The 10,838-nt window shown below is 31.1% G+C and overlaps 1 long non-coding RNA gene across 2 annotated transcripts; it reads right to left on the reverse strand.

The window, feature by feature from the left end:
* Positions 1-673: 673 nt before the first annotated feature.
* Positions 674-2,758, reverse strand: LOC128221847 (uncharacterized). Of its 2 annotated transcripts, none has more exons than XR_008259000.1 (3): positions 2,719-2,758; positions 1,075-1,186; positions 674-778 (listed from the first exon to the last, which is right to left on the reverse strand). It is a non-coding gene; the product is annotated as an uncharacterized LOC128221847 (long non-coding RNA). The 2 variants fall into 2 exon arrangements; XR_008259001.1 differs by lacking the exon at positions 2,719-2,758 and adding an exon at positions 2,274-2,322.
* Positions 2,759-10,838: the final 8,080 nt, after the last annotated feature.

The raw sequence follows: 10,838 nt of genomic DNA on the forward strand, positions 1-10,838 counted from the left end.
TGTATCAATTTTTGTTCTAGAAGTCTATCAGTAACAGGGGAACTCTGGTTGGGACAACTTTGACCCCAAGGACGAAACTTCAACAACATTCATAAAAAACACTTAACAACAATCAGTGATTTTTTTATGAATTCTTTTTTACTGCCTGTACAATGTACCTTGCAAATTCGGTAAAAAGTCAACTTTGGGGAAAATACAAAATCAGGCCAAAGTAGCTTATATAATGGCAAATATACATTTTTTAACTTTTTTATGCATACCTTATGCTGTGAAAGAGTAAGATTTGTCAAGATTTTGTTTATATTTCAAGAAATTCATTGCTATTTTAATCCGGAATGTAATGTAATTTGTTTTAGTTTTGGGGAAAATGGAGTTTTTCACAATAAAAAATCACTGACAATGAACTACAAACTCCAACATATAAACACCACATACACAAAAACAAATTGATTACATATATAAATTACTGAATATTCACATGGTCTTATGATATTATTGATGAATATTATAATATTATTTTTAGATACCGGTTACGGGTAGTAGTAATGAAGAATACCAGATTACAAAATCAAAGTGGAAATTGGAACTATTAGAGAATCACTTTATTTGTGGCTAGGTCACTTAAATATTCATTGAGGTGAAAAGAAATTACCATATGATTTATTGCATATATGTTTAACCGCTGTTGCACAATCATCATTTCCAAGTGACTGTCTTCATGTCCAGTACTAGCTTACAAAATCCCTTTCTAGATAGTCAAAGACTTCATCTGATGCATCTTAAAAAGGAAGAATACAACACAATCATGAACACAATAAATGCAAATAATGTTGGGTATGCTTTAAACATGATTCAAATGCAAAACATCTTGGCAATTATTTCTAGAGCAATCTAAATATCCTACATGAGATTTATTCTCTTATAAAAAAGTGATGTTTATGTACAAGCCAAATAAACTAGAAATGTGTCAAGTGGACATTAAGTCTTGTGTTGCTTGGTGAATTGCATATACTGTGAATGAACATAAATAACAAAAAAACAGGGATTTCTCATAATATGACAAAGTTTTTTAACCAAGTTTGGTAAAGATTATTGAGCCATACAATGTTTTTATCTGGACTGCATCGTCTTTTATTCTGGGCAGCATAATATGGAAATCCAGGCCATGTATACATCTGGGTTTTATCTGTAATGGACCACATTTTCCAAAATGTATGTAGGCAAATGAGTTACATGGAAATAAAAACTATCTATACATAATAATAAGTGATTTGTATACATGTGTTTACCTTGTTATTATATACTCATAGATATATTATATGACATAATATTGGGTTAATACAAAAAAAATGAAATAATATATAATTAGGTTAATGATAAATCAAGTAAATTTAAACTAACACAAACAATTATATGTATATATTTACATTATTTCACAGTAAAATATAATAGAAATTTATAAACATTGGCATTATGCTTAAATCAGGTATCTGTTTCAAGGCAGTTGTCATTAAATCATAAAATTTAAAGCTGCACTCTCACAGATATACCATTTTTACATCTTTTTTATTTTTTGTCTTGGAAAGAGCAAATTTTTGCATAATTATCTGCAAACCAATGATATAGGATTGCTTACAAAAAATCAGATCATAGATTTTCATATTTCCGTTTGAAAATTAATGTTTTATGGCTAAAACCGTTAATAAACGTTTTAGAAAAATGAACAAAACATCAATATTTGAACTGATATATATAAAAATCTGCGATCTAATTTTTGTCAGCCGTCTTATATAACTGGTTTCCATGGATTTTTGCCAAAAATTAGTACATTCCAAGTCAAAAAATAAAAAAAAGTTGCCAAAATGTTCAATCTGTGAGAGTGCAGCTTAAAGAAAATGATGTTTTATGCATTTTTCTTCCAACTTTTAGTAGCACTTTTAGCCATAAAACAATTTTTTTAACGGAATATGAAATCTGCGATCTGATCTTTTGTCAGCAGGCTTATATCACTTATTTGCATATATTTACACAGAAACTGGCTCATTCAAACTCCAAGACAAAAATATAAAATAACAAAGTTGTCAAAATATGTGAGGGTGCAGCTTTAAGGATAGTCCAAATAATTGTACGTTGACGGATTTTTTTATATTTTTGATATGGCAAATCCTTCACGTACAAATTGTTTAGTATCAAAAGTGGGTAGTTGTTCCGATCAGGATTCCGGGTTAAAGCATATAGCGTCTATAAAATATCATAAAAACAAGAAATATTACCAGATAATGTTATTTTATATTAGTTCCGTACACAAAAAAATAAATATCCAAGTTATAATTATGAGTTTGACGGCTTTTCTTCATTTCATTCTGTCAAAACATGAAGGGCACATGCAAGGCTCTAGGGCACAGTTTTAAATCGCTCGGAACATTTCGGCCATAGCCATAAGTTGAACCCTTTATGATCAATTTCAACCATAAAATACTTCACTTAAAACAATTTCAATATTTTTAAAACACCCCCGTTTTTTGCACATTCCCGTTTAGACGTTAGGGATTGGAAGAATCCCGTATAACAAGTCTATTATTTTAGATTACTTTAAGGAGTACTTCGTTATATCAATAAAATATACTCGTTAAACTGTCAATTGTTTACGTATCTACATAAATTCAATTGCCTTTTGAACTAGAAAGTGTTATTTTTTCAAAGAAAATAGCCATTTACCTCTGTTCAGTGTCGGTCAAATTCGATGTTTTGAATCACTCTCGCGCGTGCTAAATACTAAATGACGCAATGTTTTGGACTGGTCTTCATTTTCTTCGATACAGGCACAACCGAGCGTAAATATTAAGCGAGAAAGTCTAGTGGAACGATGCAGGGTTCAAGGGGTTTACAAAAATTCAAGCATCCGGTTAAGAAGACGACAAATAAGAATGGTATTAAGTTGGTAGAATGGAACTCCTTCCTGATTCCTGCACATGTAAGTTGTAAGTATTGACTATATCGAGACAGGACACTCAAGTGTTATTTTATATTTTCTTAGTTATCATGCAAATGAAAATAATCACTATCATTTAGAATTATTCAGGGATAGTTGCAAATGGTTTGTTTACATTAATTAGTAATATGAATTTAATTGAATACACCGATTTTTATTAGAGCTTTGCACCAAATTAAATTGATTTCATTTAACGGGAGTAACCCACAGAAAGGGGTGGGACCCCTTTAGAAAAAAATAGAATAAAATCGCCTGAAAACTTCTACAACCTGCCAAATTAAATTGAGTTCATTTTATGTGAGTAACCTACACTAACGGATCCAGAAAGGGGGTGGGACCCCCCCCACCAAAAAAAAAAAAATAATAATAATAATAATAATCTCAGGACAATTATTCAAAAAAATATTTTAATCTTTGATATCATAATGGTAAAAAAATACCAAAATGCAAAATGTAAAAAAAAATCAAGTCGGAGAATGGGTTGGAACCGGTGTCGCCAAAATTGCAGCCCAGTGTTGTATCCACTGTGCTATGAAGGCTTATTCTAAACAGTTGGAATATTTAATCTTTATACCTAACTTGTAATATATTGGCGATTGCAATTTTGCATGCACATGTTTTTTTGCATACAGATTTTACTCAGATGGCATAGGGAACAGTTACTCTTGTAACTTGCTTAAAATAAATACAAATAATTCTGCATGTGTCTGAAGTCATGTTTTATTTTTCTCTACAAATTGTTTTGAAAAATGCAAATTGTTTGATTTCTTTTCTTATGTGTTCTGCATTGCAGTTCCCATGGAGAAGAAAAATGGAGAGATTCTAAAAGTATGAAGATACTCCTGTGTATAATGAGGAAATCTTTTCAGTGAATGGTAAGTTCTCTTTGGATTAATTCTATGTATAACAATATAAATATGAGGTAAGCCAAGAAATGAGAATTAACATAATTATTCTGTTCAAACATACATTGACATATTAAATATAAAGACATATGATTTGTCTCTGCTATTATACTCCTACCACTTGATGGTTAGGGTTCATTTGGACAAGTCTTCTTTTATCCATAATTCCAAATGCTTCTTAGATTTCTAACACATATTAAATATGTTGAGGAGAAGTGCTGTGCAAAAAACATTTTTGTTTATTGTATTTTAGAGTTATTGGTCTTTGATTATTTTTCTTTCACTTTTCTATGTTTTTGAGGTATTAACTTCAAACTTCATGCACATATTGGACGTGATAAGAAAAATAGCTGTGCATATGAATCATTAAATTGTGTATGGTAGTCAAAGAGTTGTAAACCTTTGATTATTATTTTTATATTTTTTATTTTTTTTTTCATTTATTACTTTAATTTAACAAAACACTATTCTGTTTTTGTATATTAAGGATTATTTTCTTATGTTTATTTTATGCTTGGCAATTTTAAAATTATTGCCTAATTGGTTACTGTATGCTTAAAAGCAAACATCACTCTCAGTGAAACCTCTTATTACAATAGGTGATAGCTGTAGTTTTTCATGGAAACAAAAGTGTTTGACAGTATGAGTCATATTTTAGTAGCAGAATATTATGTACATTAGGTATAAGTTCTCTTTTGCTAATTGTTCAGTTGTTTTTCAGTTGTTGCAATTGTGGACCAGGCCAGAGTTGTACTAAACCAACTAAGACACAATGAGATACAGGAATGACACAATGAGAAACAGGAAACAGGAAAGTGATGACTGATTGCCACCTGTTACAAATTCATCTAGGTACAGTTTTTATTCCAGATTTGATACAACTGTAAACTGTTTTATGCATGCTATGATTATGTTCATCATGTTTGTTTAAGACCGTGATGATGAGGACAAATCTATTGATTATCCCTTGCCAAAAGGCAAAGTGGATACAGTAATTGTGTAATTGTGCACGTGTGTGTGCGTGCACGGAATGTAATCTTTAGCATAAATCCCCCCAGGTATTAACTTCAAACTTCATATACAGATAGATCCCTATTGAGGAGAAGTGCAGTGTTAAGGGACCATAACTCTGTTTACAGTTTTTTTTGTAATAACCCTTTGTTATATTTCATACTGAGTTTTTGTCTGCAGCAGAACTTGAAAAGTATTTGAGGTGTTGATTTCAAACTTCAAATATGTACAGATAGATCTCATTTAGCAGAAGTGCAGTGCACAGAAACCATAACTCAAGATTTTTTTGTAGTAGTTGCCCTTTGTAAGTTTTCAATGTTATCCTTTGTTGTAATGCACAGTTGTGATCATGCTCAAATATGCTCATTTACATTAAAAGTAATTGTCCAGGTTCAAATCCTGTAATAGAAACAAATATTTTCTTTCTGTGTTTAGCAAAGTTTATATGAACTATCTATCAATGTAAAATAAACTAAGATTTGTGTGTTTTTATCATTTCTTATTTATTTGTTTATTTTTTGTTACATATTTTTATGTGCATATATATAAAATCTATATCACAAAAAGTGTGGCTAATTTTTAATATTAAGATATAATATGTATAAAAACTATCATATTTCAAAATCAACCATAGAGCTTTTGCAAGATGGATAATAACTTAATGTATCTGATGAACAAAATGTGATTTTGGGAAGCCAGCAATAACTTTTCAAGGTGAAAATATGTTCTTGTCATTGATTTTACATATAAGTAATCAGTATGCAAAGCCCTTTCAAATGATACTTATATTATATGGGGTAACTATCAAATTTTAAATTTTAACATTGAAGCCAATGGCACAAATGAATGAAAAGCTCCTTAATAGTTCAATATTTGAAGCCAACAATGGAACTGTGTTTATGTATTGCTTAATGTTCCTTTTTTCTTTCAGAAAACTCCCCAAATCCAACAAGAGACAGTCTGACTTCAAAATCTTCATTGAAGGCAACTTAATGGACAAGACATCCGTCACATAAAGTTTCACTAAAATTGGAATGATATACCAATTTTAACTTTTAACAGCCAAATACATTATAGATTTGAAAATAGATTACCCTTAAATAAGTTGGATGATTAACATTTACCTCAACACAGTACAAAGTGCTCATGTTGAACTATTGTGATTGATCATAGTCTGTCCTTCATTTTTATTAACAGTTTCATACAGCGTTAACACTTTAGTATGGGGACTCATTTTTAGCTCGACTATTCGAAGAATATGGAGAGCTATACTACTCACCCAAGCGTCGGCGTCGGCGTCATCCCTTGGTTAAGGTTTTGCGTGCAAGCACACATAGGTTAATATCTCAGCAACTACTTGAGGTATTGCATTGAGACTTTATACAATGGTACTCAACCATCCAACCTACTTAATTAACCAAGTTTAATAACTCTACTTTGCATTTAATGCCAATAATAGGCCTTTAATATTTGACTTAGAAATTCTGGTTATGGTTTTGCGTGCAAGCACACATAGGTTAATATCTCAGCAACTACTTGAGGTATTGCATTGAGACTTGATACAATTGTACTCAACCATCCAAGCTACTCAATTAACCAAGTTAGATGACTATAATTTGCATTTAATGCAAATAATAGGCCTTTATTATTTGACTTAGAAATTCTGGTTAAGGTTTTGCGTGCAAGCATACATAGGTTAATATCTCAGCAACTACTTGAGGTATTGCATTGAGACATGATACAATGGTACTCAACCATCCAACCTACTTATTTAAACAAGTAAGATAACTCTAGTTTGCATTTGATGCAAATAATAGGCCTTTATTATTTGACTTAGAAACTATGGTTAAGGTTTTGCGTGCAAGCACACATAGGTTAATATCTCAGCAACTACTTGAGGCATTGCATTGAGACTTGATACAATGGTACTCAACCATCAAACCTACTTATTTAAACAAGTAAGATAACTCTAGTTTGCATTTAATGCCAATAATTGGCTTTTATTATTTGACTTAGAAATTCTGGTTAAGGTTTTGCATGCAAGCACACATAGGTTAATATCTCAGCAACTGCTTGAGGTATTGCATTGAGACTTGATACAATGGTACTCAACCATCAAACCTACTTAATTTTCCAAGTTAGATAACTATAGTTTACATTTAATGCAAATACTTGCCTTTATTATTTTTCTCAGAAATTCTGGTTAAGGTTTTGCATGTAAGCACACATAGGTTAATATCTCAGCAACTACTGGATGAATTGCATTGAGACTTTATACAACCACACAACCTAAATGAATAATCAAGTTAGATTACTGTGTTTTGCAAATAATGGCCCTTTATTATTACACTTAAAAAATCTGGTTAAAATTTTGCGTGTAACCACATTCATGTTAATATCTCCGCACATCATGTATTGCATTGAAATCTAATCTAACAGTGATCCATGCATGTTTCGCCAAAACTTTTCAATCCTTACACTGAAAAGCAGCGGAATAGTCGAGAGCGCTGTCTCTGTGACAGCTCTGGTCTCTTTGGTCTTTATTCATACTGGCCAGAATATGTTTATAAAATAAATCTTAGTAGAGTTTTCATGATATTTGTCAGTATTCTCGTCAACATTTAAATAATATTAGGTGAAACTTGTTTATTGGTCAAAATGTGTTTGATTAGAGTAGTGGCCTCAAGTTCCACTTTATATGAATGAAATTTGGTCAAGTTTTAGAAAAAAACTATGTTCTAGTTTTATAGGCCATATTCTCTTCCCAAGCTTTCCTTAAAGAAAGAATGTAGGTAATATGAAACAGGAGTCACTAAGTCAAGTATTAAAAACCTTAAAAATTGCTATTCATAGAGGTATCGTTTCCTCATCATAAATCACAACTTAGCCAGCAAAACTTTTCAACAAATAAGGCATAACAGGTAAAAAGTTAATAATTAGGCACATATTTTAGTGAATAAAATCTTGTGAACATATTATTGAAACAAATAATGTGTCTGGTTCTGAGGTGAGCAATAAAGCACCTTGCTTAGTAACAATGGAGTAGCTCATTATTAAAAGTTGTTTTAAACTTGAATGAAATGAATGCAAATCATATATTATTATTTTTAATCTATATTTTTTTAGTTACCTTGTTCTGTTGTTAATTTCCATACTGACTTGGTCAATTATGGCTACTTTGTCTAATTATATTTTAACTTCTAACCTAAATGTTTCATTGTACTTTTGAGTGTTCTGTTAAATATATTGCACAATTACCCTATATGACAGTATAAATTCAATGAAACCATGGTCATTAAGTTCCATACATATTGGAGCACATGGTAAGCCTCTAGAAATGTCACTTCTTAAACCTAGATTCTTGATCTGTTCGCCACATTGTTTTGTTAATTTTTTGTTTATAAAAACAAATGATTGTTTAATGTCAAGGAAACCTTTTTAAAGTTAAAATGTAGATGTACATAGGTAACTGTCAAATATTATTTACCATTTAGTAACTGTCTAAAGGCAAAATTTCCATTCATTTTTATATTTGATTTGGGCCCCTAGGGTCATGGTCACTGTAACTAAAAATAGAAAAATGCTTGGTACTGAATAACTTCAGTTTTAATACATTAAAAACTGAATCTCACAATAAAGGCTGAAGTTCTTGTTGCATTGCAGCATTTCTAGTCAACTTTTTAATTTGACTCTTTTTATTGCTTTCGACAGGCACATATTACATCATTATTGTATTCATTTTTAAGACAAAGCCTCATTTAATTGAGCGTGCTGTCCAAAGACATCTCTTGTTGACATAATTATAAGACACCTTATGTTATGGTTTTTATGAACAATAGCTGTTTCTGTGTATGTTTTTGAAGAAACTTCCATTTCTTATTATATTGATGGACATAGATAGACATACATGTACGGGATTATTGACATCAGATTCTTAGGATTAAATTTACTAATGTTTTGTTCATGTTCAAAATAGATACAGTTATGGTAAATGCATAGTCTTGTTTGTTTATAACATAGACAATCATGTCTTTTGGTTGTCCTGGTCTCCTGTCCTGTTATGTGAATTGGGTTTTATGGACATCTTCGATATTGTAGGTCCAATTCTAGTGTCTAACTGGAAAAGTATTTAGCCTAGGGAGACCTTAGTTTGGGTTATCATGTTGGATATGTCTAAATGTTGGCATGTCGGGACATGACAATTTTAGGCTATGACAATTTAAAAATGTAGACGTTGCTGGGCAAGGCTCCTCACACCCAAGTGACTGTCGCATTATATTCGTGAAAAAGTGCCTTGGGCTTTTGGTTTGTTATGAATTTTGCGAGTCTGGCAAATATCTGCATTATAAAATTCATCGACATACAGGTGACAGAGAAAAAGGTCAATTTTCAATGATTTCAAAAGATTTATTAACTAAAAGGGGATCATCATAAATGAATACAGAAAACAAGGTTAATTGATTTGACAGAGGAGTTGATGCAGAGCTTCAAAAATTAAGGAGGCAATTTCAGAAAAATGCACATAAATGATTTTTGTTTATTTGTGTTGTTTGATAACTGCTGTATGTCGATTTTTATTTAATTTCATTCTACCCCTCAAATCACACTTCACACAATACATGGTTTCTACACTTTAGGTTTGTTATACTGTATTATAGTATCTATTGAATACAGTAAAATTTCAGGTGATTGTATTACAAAAATTGTGCTTATAATTTGCAATTTCAGAAATTCTCATTTTATTTAATTTTTCAAACATTTTCCCCAAAATTCACATTTCACAAAATTACATAGTTTCTTCATATTTTAAAAAAAAAACTGTGTTTCTATATTTTTTATATATAATAATGTTAAATGATATATATATAAGCTGCAGTAGTTCTGGTGTTTTTATTGCAAAATAAGGCAGAGTTATTGGCAAAATCCATAAATTGTCATTTTCATTTAATTTTTCCAACATTTTACCCCAAAAATCTTTTTTTGCACTGCTTTAACACCTCTGAGAATGAGTATAGTATAGTGCACACTACCACAATGTATATAGACTATAACAGATGTTCAAATTAACAGATAGAGAATAGTGCACGCCACCACAACGTATATAGACTATAACAGAGGAATTGATGTAAAGTTTCAAAATCTCTGGTTGATACATTGCATAGAGAACAGAGGTGTTGAAGCACTGCTTCAACACCTCTAAGAATGAATAGAGTATAGTGCACGCTTCCACAATGTATATAGACTATAACAGAGGAGTTGAAGTAAATCTTCAAAATCTCTGGCTGTATACATGGCATAGAGAACAGGGGTGTTGAAGCACTGCTTCAACACCTCTGAGAATGGATAGAGTATAGTGCACGCTTCCACAATGTATATAGACTATAACAGAGGAGTTGAAGTAAATCTTCAAAATCTCTGGCTGTATACATTATATAGAGAACAGGGGTGTTGAAGAACTGCTTCAACACCTCTGAGAATGAATAGAATATATACCGTGCACAGTATAGACTGGTATAGAATATAACAGCAGTGTATGTACTTTCACGGTGTATCGTGCATATCCGTATAGAGTCTATGCACTGCGTTGACATCTAAGATCTCAATCTCAACTTGGACTAAGCATTCTAGATTTAATATTTTTTTCTAGATTCAAATAATTCACTGTTTCAAGATAATTCATTTGGCAACTTTTGTACAAACAAATACGCATCATAGAATTTTTAATTTTAAAGAAGTTGATAAAATGCAAGTTCGATTTTAAAAGCATTTACACTGATTTAAAGCATAAATCAACTAATAAAAAAAAACTCCTAACTATGTTGTTTACGGTGAATTTATAGACATATCGTTTGCAAGACTTTGACTCTCCAATGAATTATATGTATCTCGATCAGTATAATTTAATTAAAGGCCCTTGCTGTGCGACTTAG

Source organism: Mya arenaria, chromosome 16 (genome assembly GCF_026914265.1).
Source record: "Mya arenaria isolate MELC-2E11 chromosome 16, ASM2691426v1".
Taxonomy (NCBI): domain Eukaryota; kingdom Metazoa; phylum Mollusca; class Bivalvia; order Myida; family Myidae; genus Mya; species Mya arenaria.